General features: G+C 36.4%; 1 protein-coding gene across 3 annotated transcripts in view; it reads right to left on the reverse strand.

Annotated features, from left to right (window-relative positions):
- Positions 1 to 17,877, reverse strand: part of LOC118738046 — a 76,569-nt gene extending 58,692 nt beyond the window's left edge. Inside the window, exons 1-2 of one of the 3 annotated variants that reach the window (XM_036468942.1) lie at positions 17,107 to 17,877; positions 14,647 to 15,863 (exon numbers count right to left, since the gene is read on the reverse strand). The gene's annotated coding sequence lies outside the window, so the exon portion shown is untranslated. Of the gene's footprint in view, positions 1 to 14,646; positions 15,864 to 17,007 lie in introns of all 3 variants that reach the window. The other 2 variants (XM_036468941.1, XM_036468943.1) reach the window with 2 other exon arrangements.
- Between the last annotated feature and the right edge of the window lie 1,658 nt (positions 17,878 to 19,535).

The following is a 19,535-nucleotide window of genomic DNA, read 5'->3' on the forward strand; positions in this document are numbered from 1 at the left end:
TCCGAATGTATTTCTGCCATGAAAAACAGCGTAAATATGTAAGTCCCTTCCCTTTGTGTGACAACATCAAGGCGCACGCCACAAATCGGAGGAAAAGCTCGGCCAAAGACTAACATATGTATAAGCCCCAATCTATTACACAAGGGAACAAAAATGGGAAAAAATTTCGTTGCATCAAATGTTAAAGCTGTTTTGGATAGAATCCGTAAGTATAAAGTCTCCATCAGCTCTAGATTTGGAAAAAAACGAGGTCAAAGTGTAAAAAAATCGCGTATTTTGCAATATTTTAGAAGCCATAGCAAAGGAACTTAAGGTGATATTACGCTTAAATTAAAGCTAGATGTCTCGACTACTATCCCTGAAAATACCATCCCTGCACCTTGAATTGATGGTCACTTATAGTAATCAGCATAAAAAAGTCTATCAAAAACAGCTTTAACATTTGATGCAACAAAATCACTATTCCCTTGTGTTATTATTATTATTAAAAGAACCTAAACAATTTGTTCTAATAAATTGTTTCTTAAACTGTACCTACGAGGTGGATTTTTCGTATTGTACATATTGGAAAAATTCATGGAAAATTTGCTAAGTCCAACAAAAAAGTTTTAAGAAAAAAGTAGAAAATTTGCTAAGTCACAAAATTATCTACACAATTTGTAATAAAGCAGACTTTTTTATTATTATTTTTTTTTAATAAAGGGTAAATGAAAAACGCGAAACATTGCATTCAAAGTTTTGCAAAATACTTAAAGAAAATTACTTAGGAACGTTTTTTGTGCCTCCTGTACAATTGAAAAAAAATGGACTTAGAAACTTTGCACTCTAAGCTAGCGATATATGTTTTCAATTGCTCGGAATGGGGGTTGAACCTTTTTTTCTGAGTTGTACAACCCTATTCTGCAACACTTTCGCATTCGGATATTGCTACGAATCGTAGAAATGGTATGCTGCAATCCGAATGGTATCTTCGAACTTTCGAAATTCGTAAAATTGGCATGCATAAAAACGAACGAGTAGGAAATTAACAGCTTCTTGCGTAATTTTTTACGAAAATAATTCTGTAAGAACTCTGTAATTTGAGTTAACGGTAGATAAGATTATTACAAAAATTTATTAAAAGCGACATAAATTACTCCAATAACTTAACCTTTTAAATTTTTTTTTATTCTTTAAATTTAAATAGTACGTACGGATATACCTCAGACCTTCCTCTGTTCGCCCATCCATCAGCGACAGGCACTCAAAAAGTAGAAGTAGGAGTTGACAATATTTAAACTTAAAATCTGAATTGGCATGGCTAATTCCTAATGGTCTGATTATGCATACTTCGCATAACTTCGCATAAACTTCAAACTGTAATTTCGTATCTACTTTGTATATATTTTGTATGTATTCCATTACCCAGAAATTAACAGAGCTTATAAAAACTTAGCCTTCTGTTGAGTTTAGATTTTGCTTCACATTTACTTAAGTTACATTTCTATTGCACTGGTACAAATGATTGTGCGAAGTATGCATAATCAGACCATAACGCTGATGTGATGACATGATAAGATTAGTAGCCACATGGCTCTTTGGAATCTACTTTATGGGCAGTATTTAGCGCCGGCGCCGCCGATTATTTTTGAAGTTGACCACGCCGCCGCCGCAAAGTCTATCGGCGTAAACCTCTAGTATCTATGGACATACATATGTACATACGCATGTCCCCTGCAGCAATAAGGCAGTCAATTTTTCGTAAAGGACTAGTACTTCACTGCATAAAATTCGACTGGTTAGAATTGGACATTTGCTTGCATCCCAAATGTCAGCCTTCGACCAGTCCCCAATGAACCGGCCTAGAGATAGACGAAAAGTACAGTTTGGCAGTGGCAGGGTGGTGTTGTCTCGCAATTCAATAAAAAAAAATTTAAAGAACACCACCCTGTAAATGTCCCATTCGCTTGGTCTGGCCTTGATGCAAAGTGAACATTTGAACACACATTTACATGCGTGGCTGTAGCTTAGTGCGCAGAGATGCTTGCCACTATTTGTTAGCTTTCAGGAGGTTCCGGGTTCAACTGCCGTCAGAAGCAACATGGTTATAAAATGATAAAATTTTTTTTTTGTGTTTCCAAATTATAAAAAACATCTGCGAAGTGCAGAACGCAATCTTACTCCAAGTAAAAACATCTCCAAAATTGGACTAGTACAGGTACGGTCAGTGTTGATTGGACCGGTCCTTTTTCAATGACACGCCAATGCTAAAAATGGCCGTTGAAACCATTGGCAGGGGAATTATGAGGGACTAGTGCTGGTAACAATAGGGACTATCTGAGGGCTAACCTAGGGTGAGTCAGAATTGCTGCAGGGTCTGTCTACTTAGATCTTGGAGCACACTTGGTTGGATAGCAAATGTGCACTTGAACACATACGTTCATGCGCATATTTTTCACCGCTCTGTCTGGTTCAATTTAAATGCAAATTATTCTTTGTTTAGGTTTTTCGACAAGTGGTTACATTTTATCAATATTCAACAACAATTACAAACTGTTACTTCATCTTTTCTGATGCATTTTCAGTCAATAAAATGCAATTAAATACTTTGCACTTTCCTTATTCAGCTGTACTGTTTTTGTATAAATGGATAAATAAGTGTTCGAAAATTGCTGCCAAGTGTTTCACACCCCTTTCAAGTGTGAATTAAAAACAATATCCTTGTTTGTAAAACGCCGCAACATACATATACATAAATAAAATTAGGTAAAAGAGTAGTCAGGATACTAAGTTGACAAATTTTGACTACTATGTATGCTCTTGTCAACTGCAATATTAAACAAGTATGAAAGTCTAAGTTCGGACGGAGCCGAACATTAAATACCCGGCGCAAGTATTAAATATACGTTTTTCACCTTTCCGAAAGCTACCGCTACATGGTAAGCCGGTGCGTATAAATTTTTAGTAAATTAGCGTTCTTAAATTTCGAAATATTGAAGTTTCAAGCATTTCTGAAATTTGCCGTTATATGAAAGGTGGTCGTAATTTGAATCTGATTCCAATAATTTTCAACGTCTTGCTTCTATGGGGCAAGCACAATAATCATACCGAGTTTGGTACAAATTAGTAGAACGGTTACCGAGATACATATATGTGATCATAAGTGGGCGGTGCCTCGCCCATTTTCCAAAATTTTATCAGAAACGTATTTCTTAGTAAAGATTTGTTGCAAGCATCAATTTTGCGTAAATTAGCTTTAATATTTATTGATTTATCGAAGATTTCGTATTTCTCCAAATTACCGTTATATGGGAGGTAGGCGTGGTTATTGTCCGATTTTGAAAATTTTCGGCCATTTGGTATGCTGTAGCAAGACTAACAACTGTGCCAAGTTTGGAAGAAATTGGTGCAGCGGTTACCAAGATATACACATGTATCCATAAGTGGGCGTGGCTACGCCCATTTTCCAAAAATGTACAATATTCTTATTTTTCGTCTAAAAATTATTATATAAATCAATTTTGAGTGAATAATCTTCAGTAGTTACTAAAATATTGCAGTTTTCGTATTTCTGAAAATTACCGTTATATGGGAGGTAGGCGTGGTCAATACCATCCGTCCTACGCCCGAAAGAAGTGCACATACCAAGTTTCGTTAAGATATCTCAATTTTTACTCGAGTTATCGTGTGCACAGACGGACGGACGGACGGACGGACAGACAGTCACCGCTTAATCGATTTCTCTTTTCATTCTGACCATTTATGTATACATTTGTCTATATCTATCTCGATTCGTTTTGCCTGTTACAAACAACCGTTATGTGAACAAAGTTATGATACCCTTGTGCACAAGTGCGCTCGGGTATAAAAAAGTCTGGTGAATCTTTCAAAAAATTAGGTTAATGAAACATTGTTAGCAAATAACTTTTGAAAGGGCAGCATGACTAAATTTACACAGAATTTAATATTTTTAATCAGAATAAGTGAAGTACATATGGCAATAATGATTGCAATGCAACAGCGGTAATCATCATTTTCATCTCGCCACCAAAGGTCAAATCCAATAAATAAATACTTTGTTTGAATAACGGTTGTTTGCAAAAGCTTAAAAAAATCGATATACATATAGACGTAGATATACTAAATACTCAGTACGATTAGAGAAGTCGATTAACCCATGTCTGTCTGTCCATGCACACAATACCTAAAGCACAAATTAAGATATCTCATCGAAATTTATTACTTGGACAGCCAAATGAAAAAATCTCAAAAAAACAACAAATTACTTAGTTTCTACTTAAAAATAATCAAATCGTTGCACATAGAGGTATTTGATCGATTTAGGCGGTCAAAATTATTTTTATGGAAATTTTAACTCAAAATGTTTAGAAACGACGTGTTACAATATTTAAAACTGTAAATGTTTAAAATCAAATAAATAGAGTGGGAGGATGTTCAAGTATTCGACGAAAACAACGAAAATAAAGTTGCTTGAAGTTTGACAACGATAGACTCTATGGTATCGAGGTCCGATTGTGGAAACATTGATACCTACGTATTCATATCGCCGCGGAGAAGGTTGTTATCTAGGTTAGAACATAAAAAGGGTTGCCACCTGCTAAGAAATTGAATGTAATTAAGTTAGATTAATACTACAATATGGGTATTAATCGGGATGTTTTCGAAAGGGCTTTATTTCTAAACAACATGTGGGAGGATTACCATCTGTTTAAAAATTAAATTCAACTTTAATTCAAGGGAAGTAAGTAACTGAAATATGTATAACAATATTGGTGCAAGACTGAAAAATTTAATAAGGTTATAGTTTGAAACTATTTTTAACAAGGCTGCCACTTGCTTAAAAATTAAATTCGATGTATATGATAGGTTAAATTAATTTTAACAGTATGGATATGGAACATGAGACGGTTTTCCACCTGTCAAAAAATGTAATTCAATTAATTTCAATGAATTACTACGCTAACGGCTTTGAAATTCATTCAATTACATATAGTAGGATTAAAAAACCAAATTAAATCAAAATAACATATGATTGAAAAAACACTATACGGAGTAACCATTATGTTGAGTTTAATTGAAATAATTTGCACCTTATCTAACACGCAGAAATTTCATACACTCATCGAACTAACTACAGTATATAGTAGTTTGTTTTATTTGAAATGTCTTTTGATTTTCATTTTTTAGTGAATCTTTTGTGCCTTCTTAGAATTAGTAATTATAAATAATTTCGAATACGTGGTAACTTTGTACAAATATCTCCAGATACCCATAAAATTAAAAATATTATCTGAATACAAAATTCCATCAAACTCGTTAGAGTCGTTTCCTAGAAACCTTTGGATATATATACATACATATTTACAAGAATTGATTGTTTAAAGTAATGAGATACATATATATGTGTAGTTTGAGAAAAAAAATCATAGGATTTTACTGCCTTAAAAGCTTATTTTCAAATTTTTACTAGAACATACCCTTAAGTAGAGAATTTTTTTCTAAATGTACTGACGACTATTTTCTACCTGCAACTCTCCAAATTTTTATATTGAACCCCTCCTCCTTCACCGTCCCAGCCTCCCCTCTTAACGTTGTCGGGCGTCTTGACTTTCCTATCACTCCCCTTTACTCATTGAACACTTTTACAGAACACGCTGTACATGTAAAAAAAACAGGTACAGTACTTCAGCAATATTTCCGGTTTATTTTTCGGCAGTAGTAAATATTTCCAATGGTCAGTGCACAGCAAACGCACCTTTTCAGCAGTTTTTTTTGTTTGTTTCCAAACTACGAACTGTCAAGCATGACACCCAAATAAGAATCTCAGCGCCGTTGAGTGGTGTTACATAACTTTATGACGTAGTTCATTTCTCGAATCCATTAAAATTTGCAAAAATACGATATTTTTCCTTGTAACTCTGCCGGTACCAGTTCATATTATATTTGTATTAAACTAAATTCTCTGCTTTACAATTATCTAATTTAATATAATTTAAAAAATTAACACACGATTTAAAGCAGATTTTTACAACTTCGATTTGTATTAAACACATCTAAAAACCAAATAAACATTTATCAACGCGGTACTTTGACAGCGCGGAGCGAGCGAATTAAAGCAAAGAGGGATTAAAAAATAACGGAATCTAGTCAATAATTATATTCTCTTCACCCTGTGTTCAGTTAAAGAAGAAAAAAGTGTGTTTGGAAAATACCGCTCTGTGCGTTGGCTACGAACAGCTCCACGGGGCTGGGAGAGCTTCGTTGCAGGAACACCATTTAGCTCAAATAGGGCTCTATTCAAAGGAGCAAATTGTACACAGTTGTACTTTGTACATTCTTACATAAAATATAGACACCAGACGTAAATTCCGAATAGGAATAATGAAAGTCAAGCTTTCCAAAGGGATAGGAGGGTTGGCTGAATTATTTAGAAGGTAACTTGGCAGGGTAGGCAAGTATTGGATCTTTGGAACCACCATCGGAAAATTCAGCCTCGACAACGAAACATCCAATAACGGACTGAAGTTGATCGACTTCGCCAGGGCCTGAAACATGGGTGTACGCAATACTAGGCTCAAGCATAAAAATATCATACGTGGCTGTCTCCAGATCGAAAAACAAGAAAAATAAAATCAATCATACTGTGATAGACGGAAGACACACTGGTTTAGACGTACGTAAACTTTGAGGCCCAAACATCGACTCGAACCACTAATGTCCAAAAATGTAGAAGCTCACGTCGAAAAGGTGCGATAACAACAGACAGCCAATGTATTCACCACTGGACTCTTCACCAAACTGACATACACTGTTGCCAGGTCTTCGGCATGAGAAAACGTCCCTCTTGCTCTGAAAAAACGTCATTTCCTACCCAAAAACATCTTTTCCAAATGTATGCACACAGAATTGCTCTTATTAAACTTTTATTGTATACAAAGGTACATACATATGTACGTAAGCTATAATAAAATAACATTTTGACAGAGCACATTTAAAATTTATTAGAATCGAATTCATTAGAATTGCTCAATTTGGTGAATACCACTATTGTAAACTGGTTTGAGATCGTTAATATAAAAACCATTTTATATACAGACTTGTGATCAGCTGATTAAGTCATCAACATTTTGATCGATTTTGGCTGTTTTTCTTTTGTTTATTCAATGTTTATTATGTCTCCATAAAAGCCTAGCTCATTATATATAACAAACACAATATAAACCCACATTTCAAACTTTATGCAAAAATTATAAAAAATCTGCAAAGTTTCAGCTAGATTTTCAACTTTTTATTTAGATCTTTTAGAATTTTTTTGAGTATGCATGATAGCCCATTAAACTTCAGGGCAATAATTGTGTTGAGCAGACTTATTTTGGCTATGGTCCGTGTGCTAAAGCTCTTTTTTGTGTGTGTATTCTGCACGACGCACAATTTAATTGATTTTGAATGCAAACAAAAAAACAACAAATCCGTAATCAAAACAAAAGACCAAACTTATAATACACATAAATAAGAAATAAAAAACTACTGAAACAATTGTCACATAATTTACTGTCTAGACTGGCAAAATTTTGTATTTTCAATTACGTCCATTATTTTTGTTTGGTAGATTGCACTATCGTAGCACCAATGTGGCGGCAACAAAAATACAAGAAAACTCCGCATAAAAACAACAACAGTAGCATATTTTGTTTGCAGCAGCAATGGCTTCAGGAACTGTAAATGCAGAAATAGCAAATGGCAAAAAGCTGGAAACAAACCCGTTACTCGGAAGGGGAAAAGGATTGTTTTCATATACATACATATGTATGGATGTATGTACATACGTCCAAACAAAAGCTGCTGCACACAATAAATGTGTTGCATGTTGCATGCAGTAAGCTGCAAGCAGCTAGCAGCAGCTCGCCCTAAGCTGGTTTAGCGGGCTAACAGTAAGAGGTTGTAGACATCTTGCCTGTGGGGGCCGATCGGAAGCTATGAGTCTGAATACAGACAGCATGACTGCCTGAAACGCTGACGCGCCGACACTTTGGTATGCAGCGAGCGGCCGACGTACATATGCAACAGTGGCAGTAGCGGCGGTTCCTTCGTAAACATTGAAGTCGAAAGTGTGGAATTGCAAGGACTGCAAGAACAACCACGATAATAAGCAAAAATGAGCAATATAAGCCTTAAGTATGCGAGCATGCATACGTATTTACATATGTACAAGCATGTATAAGTAGCAAGTGGCAAGTATGTGGGCTTCTTGCAACCCCAGCACCAGACAGTTGTCACATGACAGACTGCAAATGTGTGGCATCGGGCCTTGCCGGCAAAGTATTGTGCATAAATGCGAACTTCAATTTGTTATGTAAGTTGCTGCAATGTGCGGCAACTGCCGACGCCACGCAGCCTGGTGTGGCAAGTCACCGGCTGTACAACAAAAGTCGTCGGAGCAAAGATACTGCCTACCAATGCTAGCACACGCACTTATACGCATTTACAATATATGTAAGTATACATATAATGCATTTACATTAGGGTGGTCCCTTAATGTAGGAAGAAAATTTTTACATATCGTCGCCTGGGTAAAAGATTGTCGTATGTTGCCTTCGGCAGGTTTTGGGAAATCGATGTTAAAGATACAGCCAAAATTTCTTAAAAGCAGCGCAAACGTTTTTGACCAAAATTTAATGCTTGAATGTACATACTATTTAAAGTACAAAACCAAATTTTCTTAAATTTTCAGTAACTAATATAGCTTTTACAGCCTCTTTTTTATAAAATCATTTTGTCGTATGTTACATTTTCACGTTAAACGCTAGCCAGCTGTAGGATATACGATAAATCAAACACACAGCAAGTAAGCAAAGTGCTGACATAGCTGAAATTAGTTATTGCTCGTAGACAAAATAGAGATTGTAATACACCTGAGAAATAAGTTAATGAATAAAAATCAACAAATATTTAAACAAAACAATTCATTTATTTAGTTCAGTCAATCAATTCATCTCCGCTTTGTTCAGCAGCTGATGGTGTGATTGGAACTATTTCATATGCGCTATTATTTATTTTCTTCTATACACAATTCCGGGCATAATATTTCATCTTTAATGCTAAAAAAGTTATTATAATATTTATTTTATTTCAGTTTTGTAACAATAACAAATATATGTACTTTCGCCCAAAGCTCTTCTGGCAATGCCGGCGGTGGTGATTCTGCATGACAGCATTTTCGCAACTAAATGCAAAGTTGCTTATTGTCAATACGAGTTGCCATAGCGCATTCGACAATCTGTCGCTGTGTGATTTTGTTATATGTACCTTATAATTTTTCACATAACACAATATTTTAGCAAGTAATCAATTTCATCAAACTGTATGAAAATTTTGTAGTATGTGAAATATTTCGTCACATACAACAAAATGTTGGCCAAGTCGCTTGCAGGCTTGCAAAAACCGCCAAATATTACTCAATATCTCGGAAACTAAAGGAGATATGCAAAAACTGATAACACCAATCGAAATACCTTGTTTTAAAAAATAAAACTGCATCTAAACTAAAAATCGTCAAAATCGCGCTTACGACAATCTATTATACACATATATTACATATCATATTTTCTAATCCTCAACCCTCGAATCCTCAACCCTCGACCTTAATAGTATCGATTTTTGGAATGAAATGAAAAAAAAAAAAATATTTTTAATTTTTTGAGTCCAACGGCCATATGTTGACCCCTTTGCGACACGCCTTAACTGACTCCAATAACGCGTTATAGCATGTACATATTTATAAAAAATTTAAACACTTCGATACCACCACAAAATGCTAAGAAACCTATTTTCGGAATTTGGCAAACTCCAAATTGATTTTAGTCCCATAGTTTCTTCGCAAATTTGAACCGCCCGTTGAGTCCTTCAGTCCTATACGCGCATAGTCGAAAAAATCTCCCAGGCGAATGGACCCGCCCTAATGTACTTCAAACGCGCTGTTCAATGACACTAGTAGTGGCGACGGTGCAATGCTCACTGCCAAGGTTGACGCTCATTCAACATAATGATGACGGAAAAAATAATGAGCCCAACAATAACGAATATGAAGAATCACATGGCGCAGGCTATGAACAACGACATTGCATTTCATTGCACATTTGTCCCACTCAGTTGTTGGCGAAACCGAACCGGCTACAATGCGAATGTCAGTGCGCCACTGCGGTTGGGATATCAGCATTCACAAGCGAGTCGAGCCTGGAAGCGAAGCCATACGATTGCATACAATGGGAAATCGCTAAATTTCTATAGCATTGCAGTAATTTTAGCATCAATAAAAAATTTCGACTTTCACTGATCTACATACATATGTACATACAAATTTAGGGACCCAATATGGAACGAAAATTAAAAATAAAGCATAGATCCCTATAAGTTTTAGCTTTTTAGAAAGCTTGGCTAATACATATGTATATCCTCCTCTTTTGGTTTCGTCGACATAGGACAAAGTGCGTCTACGAACAAAGATTTTTAATTGACTTAGTTGTAAATGAAAAATAAAGTGAGAAAATGTCTACCAACATCAAGCGGGGCATATTCATACCAACAAATAAACCTACGAAACACATAGGTCCAATAAAAGTCATTGCACCTTCAGTAAAGAACAAAACGGTTTGAGTGGAAGTTTTCTGCACAAAAATAATTTCGGACCATTCCTGAACTTCAAACTATAGCAGGTGACAAAATTATTCGCCGTACTGGCACTGATATACTTCTAACTCAATAGGGTTGAAAACATTTTTAGCCAATATCTCCATGCTATGCTTTTCTCATGTCTAACATATTCCTGCCGTGATTATTTGTTGTACTTATTTGTTGTTTTACGGCTTTTTCTTTTTCGGTTCAGTGCAAAATATTTACAAATTTAACATGACTGTTAACAAAATTTCTTGCGCGGAAGGAAATTCCGATCGTTCAACCAAAATTTTAATTTCGTGTGTATATAATACATATAAATGATATCCGTTGGACTGTTTCTCTTCCGAGTTGTCTGTATTTTTTACTGGGTATGAGTGATATGTTATTAGTGGTAATTTTAATGCTTATTTGCCCGTAAATGACTCTAGTAGCATTAAGCTGCGCGATCGCATCTCAGCAGCTGGACTAGTTGTGGTTAACGACACTATGCCTACCAGATATGCCAGCAACTGTAGTTCCAGTCTTTTAGACCATTTTATTACTTCTGACTTGTCCCATATACTTAAGTATGACAAAATTTCTTTTATATCTTTTGCACTGTTGATGTGGTGTTAAATTGTGCAGCAGCTGGTACTGCTTTCACGTATCGTGACTTTCGTTCTCTAGACACTAAGTAGTGCATTGTTTTTGGATTGCTCTTGCATATGCTGGAATGATTGCTGGTATCTAGAGACAGTTGATAAGAAACTCGACTACCTTAACGATAATTTAACTGCCTTATTCGGAAGGCATGCCCCTATACGCACTGCTAACTTTAGTAATAAATCTTGTCCGTGTTATACAAAAAAAGTGAGTTTCGCGATAAAGTGGCGCAACAAAATGCATGCCAAATGGAGAAGGTCGAACGCTGATTTCGAATGGAGCATGTATAAGACGACTCGCAATGAAGCAGCCACCGTTATCGGGCAGGCAAAAAGGTGGTATTACAACCATAAACTGCGTCCTTCACTATCATCTAAGGAATTATGGCGAAACTTGAAAAGCTTAGGTATACATGGAAAAAGCAACGCGACATTCAAAATAAACCCTGATATTTTTAATGATTATTTTATTGGCTCGACCAACCAGTGCAACAGTTATAACTTCGACGAAACCGTACATTTTCTACGAAAATCAGATCAGTGGTTTTAAAACTGTGGGTCACGGCAATCTTTCTCGTTTGCTATCGTTTCTTGGAAATTTCGTTTCAAAAGTTTCTTGGAAACGTTGTTTTCAAAGTATCAAGGAACTTCAACTGTTATATGGTAAGGAGTACTTTGAAATGTTGGTTACTCATTTTACTCATAATGTTAATTAATCATAAAGCAAATTACTCAAATATTTTTCTTTTTAGTTAATCGAAATTTTGATTGCTCGAGTAACTAAACTTTTAATTTATCATAATAATTTCCAATTAATCGAATAATTAAGTTATTTACTTTATGATTAAATAAAATTTTAAATAATCAATTCATCGCACATCCCTACTCTGTACACGTAATTTTTAATTTGTATATTAAGCGAATTTCTTTCCTTACTGGCTAACCAGAATGGTGAGGCTGTGGTATGTAGCAATATCTGTCAAAAGTTAAAATATTCTAAATTCTCTAAAATGCCCACAATATGTAGCTGTGGTTGTTGTATTTTATTGATGATGTAGCTGATGTAGCTAGCGAAATAGCTTGTGGCTGTGATATAGAGCTGTAAAACTATCGATAGTTTGCATTGAAAATATCGATACTATCGGATAATTTTAAAATGCATTGATGAAGGTATGTACATATATAAACTTTTTAGTTTTATTTAGTTTCTTCAGAATTAGCTAATTGTTATATAGCGCTTTTCAGTAACTTTGTCCTTTCTCTTCGCTTTTTAAAATATTTTAAACCGATAACATAAAAACCAAAAATTCCCAATCGCAGAAAAACAAATCACTGGTAAACGTAAAGAAAACTGTATGTATTACAAAAAATTTTCATCAGTCCAAGTCCGTCTACGCCACAGTACTTTTGCATAGAACTCACTCCAAAATTTTCGGAAAAGTTCATATTTCAAGCGTCTGCAAGAAAAACCCAAACCATTGTACAAATAGCCGAACCGTGCCCCGACTTTTTCATGATTATTTATCCAAAGGAAAATACAATACAATACAAATACAAGGATCCTCAAAATTTTACAAACTCTGGCTTATATCAATAGTTTATTCCATCAATGCAGAATCGCTAACACCATAATATGGTTCCAAAAAGATATTCAAACTCGTTTTTTTTCAAATTTAATTACATCCGATTTACATGATTCAAGTAATTCTGTTTTCCATTTGCTTTTACACGCTTAAATTATTTTTGTTTTCATGTTTTTGCTCTTTCAATGGGAAACAACGAAAATGTCAAAAGCAAATAGAAACTTGAAACCACTTGACGGTACAGACGCATATGTACTCTTCCCTTTTCTTCTCAATCCCTCTCTTCCACTAGCAAGCAGAATTGAATTCAATACTTGAACCGTGTAAAACCCGGAAATAGGTAAAAAATAGTGATGTGTAAGCAAATCAATGTTGCCAAATTCCCATTTTCAAAAATAAAACACTGCAGTAGTACATATAATATAAACAATCAGGCCAATTCTTAATATTCCCGGGAGTTTGTTCTCCGGAAAGTTGTTTCTCCAGAGAAAGAAATCCCCCAATAATTAACTCCCAGGAGTAGCATTTTCCCCGAAAACTTGGGAGGAGGGAATTCGAACTCCGATTATGTATATTTTCTCAAATAAAGACTATCGATAGTGGCCAACGACCATTCGATAGTTCAAAAAAATAGAACCATTTGATAGTATCGATAGTACCATCGATAGTTTACGCTCTACTGTGGTACTACATTCTGGCCAGCCAGTTAGTCCATTGAGATAAAATAAGGGACAAAATTTATCTACATTGGAGCTATGACTCAGTGAGGCTCTCTTTTAAGGTACTATAGCGTCAGAAAATATAAACAAATGACAACTCTTCTGTGAAAACGGGAACGAATTTATACTTTCTCTTTGGCATTTTTTAGGGGTAACTAAAACACTATAAACACACATTTCTATATTCTATAAACTTCGAAACTTCGCGAAAACTTTCGTTCGAAGTAAACCACGGACGAACAACAAACGAGCAAACAAAAAAGAGCTAACTGGCATCAGGAAGGGCACTTTGCTCTTAAAGGTATGTATTGTGGGTATATCGATCTTCAAATATTGCTTGTGCAAAGTTCAACTCACTGGAGATGTAACTATTTTAATAATGGCATTGGCAAAGATTTTTTAACTTTTATTAAAATTTCTGCAATTAAAATCTGGAGACTTAAACGAGACCCGGGACATTTTTAGGTTGGACCGGGACACCGGGACAAATAGCTTAAAATCGGGACATTTCCAGGAAAACCGGGACGTCTGGCATTTACCCCGCCATGCGTTTCAAATATTAGACCTTTGGTTTGGACAACCTTTAAAAATAGACTTTTACTGTTTCCATGGGAACTCCTGAAACTTAAACAAATGCACTGGGTATAAGAAAACGTGACAATGCCCAAGTAAAAATTATTTAATCGTAACAATATTTAAGCAGGTGTGTAGCGCTGCAGTGAAAAAAGGCCCGCGGAAAAAACGCCCGCGGACTTTATTTCCTAAAAAAAAATTAACAAAGCCCGGTGGCATTATACATATGCATATGTGTATGTGTCAAAGCTTATAAAAACCTCGTAACGTTGGTGCCTTTTTACTGCTCGTGTCTCCTGTGCCTATCGAGAAGCTTTCAATTTCTGTTTCTCCAAGTTATCTTTATTACATTCATATACACATAGTTACTTACATATGTACATATGTCAAACATGAAATATGTACCTAATTATGTGCATATATACATATGAATAACTGAATTTAAAGATTACTTACCTAAAATAACATAGACTCAAACCAAATAATAAAATCTGGTTGGCAGTGTTAATACATAAATACACTCCTGCTGTAGCAATTTGCCCCGGCCAACAACACAAATGTGTGGTATGTATTTGTAATTTAATTTACCGGAATGATGCAACACTTTGCTGTTACAACATGAAACAACACAAACTACACATGTACAACAATGTCGAGTAACACTCGCATAAACAACATCAGTAATGACTAAGTCATAAATTAGCGTAAAGCGGTTTTCCAAGGTGGGTCCTCTGTGTTGCTTTTACTATTATTATTGTTCCATTTGCCGCTGAGCAGCCAGAGTTGTTGTTATTGTTTCGTTGTTTGTGCTTACAACTAATCCATGTACACTATGGCAGCAACACGAAAAAGGGGCATAACTTAATAGCAATGGCAAGGAGGGGAAGGAGTAACAGCACATGCACGCTCTTACACATGTCAGCGTTTTGGATGGACAACGCACGCGAAAATCCGAGTATAGATGCAGCTGGCGTAATCAACGAGAAAAGAGGCGCGAAATGTCAGCCAAACGGTGATTAGCACATTTGATTTACAATTGAGTTGCACGCCTAGGGGCAATCTGGGTGACGGGCGCACAAACACGAGGACCACAAAAAACGCCCGTGGCCTTATTCAAAACACTAACACACAAACAACTTGCAACCTTAAAGTCTTAGGTTGCTTCAACAGTGCGGAAACGGAACCGAGAAAATGATGAAAACTGTGCCACAGGAAAACACGTGCGAAAAATGGTGTTGCAGAATGGTGTGAAAATTCACAGCTATTGTCGGTGGCAGCACACTAATGGTGAATAATGTTCACTTCAATCAGCCTTCACATCTGCCAACGGCAAGAAAATAGCTCAATCTTTAAATTGTGCGATAATGTCTCTTGATGAATGCAAATTGATTCGTTTGTTTATCTTTTCTATGAAGACTTTTGGTAAGAAGTTTGCTCTTGATTTTCATAGCGTTTACGAAAAATATATTTTCCTTTTGCTTAGCATAACACTCATTGGTCGGTCAGTTATACTTTACGAGCTTATATTAATTAAATATTTACTTCGTTTAATAATAAACTATCGAAGTTATTTGCGTCAGCATAAAAATTGTAGTTTTGACAAACGTCATTTTTGTATATTATTTGAAATCAGTAATTTCGTGTGAACACTTTTTAGTCTTATCGGTACGTTTCTATAAATAAAATAATTTTAATGTCATATCTTCATCGCGTAGAAGTAGTCTTAATGAGCCAAATGTATTTTGTTACATTTGAGGTGAATACACGGTTAAAAAGTTTCGAAAACCTATAACAGATCCTACAAAAAGTGCTTACTTTTCCTACTTAAATTGGAAATTTTAGATGAATGCATATGGATATGATATCCCAAACTGTTTGTAAACTGTGCTGTGAACACTTTAGACAGGGGGCCATTGGTCAAAGACATTGTATGAGGTTCGGGGTGCCTATGCAATGGAGAGAACAAAACAATCACTTTGATGACTGCTACTTCTGCTATGTTAATTTATGAGCAGTGACAGTAGCCGCCTTCGATTCGCCACTTTTCTGCTTAATAAGTTATATTTCCGCTCGCTTAGCGACAAATTTTGCATCTGAGAGCAACAAGGATGGACGATAGCGAGTTTGGGGGTACCTCATTAAGTTCGCTCGTTTCGCCTCTCGCTAACTTGTGGAAGAAACCTAATATTCTAATTACCTGTTAGGCTATTAAAAATAAAATTTTTCGGTATTTTTTCTTGTTGCTTAATCATCAACTATATCTTATGGTTTCCAGTACGGATGGCAACCTCTATTTGATAAATGAAGGCCACCACTCGACCGCGGCGGCCGCAAGTAGTGATACTGTAAAATGTGGTACGTAAGTCTCACAGAAGATTTGAAAAAAATACAGTACACAAAGAGTCTTTTGCGCTTGCATGAATTTCCAAAAATTTAAGGATCCAGTTTTATACTAGTTATATACTGCCTCCGCGGGGTGAATATTTTGGGATTCTAGAACTCGCCACGCTAAATTTCTATGGCTAAAAATCTCTAAATGAATAAAGCTTGTACCTTAAAATATACAACGCCTCCACGGATATATAACATCGCCATGGTCCTTAAGATATTTTATGGAAACTCCACAGCTTTCGCGTTGCATATTTTTAGGCCCATGTGTTATTCATAGATATAAAGGTGGCGTAGCGATAGAAATCTAGCGTTGCGACTTCTATGATCCTACTGCAGGACAGGCCTTTTCAAAGTATATTTATACCCAGAGGATGGTTTTTGCTATGTTCTGCGTCCAACCCAACCATATTTATATTCAGAAGATACCTATGTATTTAGTTTTAAGCCGAAACCTTCGGTAAACATCTCAAAGTATACACAAATTTAATAACACGCCGGATAAAGCAGTATCCAAATATGAGGCACCTTGGACTTGTCTTTTTATAACGCGATACTAAAAACACATCTCTTAATATTATGGCCGACAGATTTTATGTTTTAGTTTTCTTTTATTTCATTGAGGGTATACAATCACCATAGAGTCCAGTCATACTTTTTTACTGTTTTTGTGAATAACACTTTTGTGCACTAACGCTCAGTAGTTTTGACCAAAGCACAAAAAACTCAATTCACTTGAAAAAAAACACGGCAATTTTTCACCGAAAGCTCAACAAACGTCGTAAATGAAGCAACACATTGCTAATGAAAACAAAACTAGCACCGCGGGAAATAATACAGGTTCGTACGCGAAATATGACAAATCAGTAGTAGCCTTTGGCAATCGCGCGCAACTGAAGCACGATTATAAATCAAAATATGGAAACTTGATTGCAGGCTGACACTATGTAGCATGCGGCATTCAGAATTTGCCCAAACAAACTATCGCGCTCACGCTAATCTCACGACACACATATATGTACGTACAAGGCTATGTAGGGCGACCACAAAGTCAAACCGCGCCAAAACAAAAAATTGCAAAAAAACAGTGAAGAAACGAAGGCGCGCGGCACATAAAGTGATTTCAAATGCTATTGCGATTGAGAATGCAAATGCGGATATTTGCGGTCGGTGCAATGTTTGTTGGTGGCAACCAGCTTAACGCGACGGTGCTGACTATGAAGATGAACGATGACGACTATGCGAAAAAAATGCAACCAAAGTATGCGAAGCACGCCGGCAAACTGTGTGGTAGACAGGCCGGTTGCCTGCCGCGGAGCCTGAAAACTGGGGGCAGCGAGTTTGCCACAAAGCCAACGCCTGCGTCAGCGCCGGCTGATTTACTTCACAATCTGCAGCGTGAGCGGCATGGAGATATATGCAGCACGCTGTGGCATAAACAAATGTGGACAGCCATATTCCCACACACCCGCGCATACATATGTACATGTGTACGTATGTACCACATGAGTTAACTCACACATCGATGAAATGCAATTACAAGCAAACACATGGCAATATAAAAAGGTGGCAATATTGGTTGCACGCCTGAACGTCGCACGTTGTAAGTGATACCACACCACCAGAAACAGCAACAACTACATACAGCAGAGAAATAGGCTCGAACAGCAATAGCGTCAGCAATTCAGCAGCCCACATTTACCGCTCCGCATGACAAAATGCACCTAAACAAATAGCGTTTGCTTCAAAACGGGGTTGAGTGCAATGAATGAAAGGCGAATGGCCCAAAGCGGGGCAGCGGGAAAAAGTTTGCGAGCTGCGGAAAATGGGCGCTTGCAAATTGAACGTAGAGTGCATTTTTACCGATGTGTACCAGACGGTCTATGAGAGCACGCGCTTGTGTGGGTGGTAAATTTACATACTTACATACATATATACGTATGTTTATATGTATGTGTACAAACATACATATATGGCAGCCATTAAGGAAACCTCAACAACAGTCTCGGCATCTCCTCAGCGCTGCGAACGTCGACGATGGCGTCATTGAAACATGAATGACTTGTGAAGCAAATGAAGTGCTTGGCTCGCAATAAAAAAAAAAAATAAAAAAGAGCATGAACGAAAATAAAAACACCGGCCGACCAGCAAACAAATAAACATTAAACCAAAACGAAAACAAAAAAGAGGCAGCTGTAGCGGTAACGGCAGTGCCAGCAAGAAGCGAATGGCTGGCAGAATTATTAAATGCAACACGAATCACTTCTTAACAAAGCACCCTACATGCGGCAACCGCACTGTAGCACTCGAATTACTAACTTTACCGAATTGCCGTACCAGTGACATGCAACACGATAAGTTCAACGGCGAGGTCAGAATTAAAAGTGGCAAGTTCAATATAAGGTAGTGAACTAACTATAATTACCCCAGAATGCACAGATTACCTGGAACATTTAAAAATTAATGGTTAGATATTAGGATTTTTGATATTATAACTACATATCTACATATATAGACGATGGTTTTTGCTTTCGATACGATATTATCGCGGCGATATGGGCACAATAAGAGAGAGTTGTATGCTTTATAGGGAATGTACATGATTGAACTATCGCAGGCGATTAGTTGAATCAATAGCTGAAAGAAAGTTGAAATTGACCAACTTCATTGAAAGCGGTTAGTTGAAATGCCGTTTTTACCTGGCAACTGATGCATTCAACTAAAAGTTGCCTGTAAGATCGCCTAATGTAAATTCTCCATTAGCGTACACCGTAATTCGGTGTTTACATAAGGCGATTTTACAGACAACTTTAAGTTGAAAGCACCACTCGCCTGGTGTGAACGGCCTTTCAACTAATCGCTTCCAATCGCCTCTAAAATTGCCTCATGTGAACACCGTTTTACCAAAACAATAATAATTAGTGTTGGGCAATATCTATACCAAAAGTACTCGGAAC

Source organism: Rhagoletis pomonella, unplaced genomic scaffold, assembly GCF_013731165.1.
Source record: "Rhagoletis pomonella isolate Grant_MI unplaced genomic scaffold, Rhpom_1.0 Rhpom_scaffold_00004, whole genome shotgun sequence".
Taxonomy (NCBI): Eukaryota; Metazoa; Arthropoda; class Insecta; order Diptera; family Tephritidae; genus Rhagoletis; species Rhagoletis pomonella.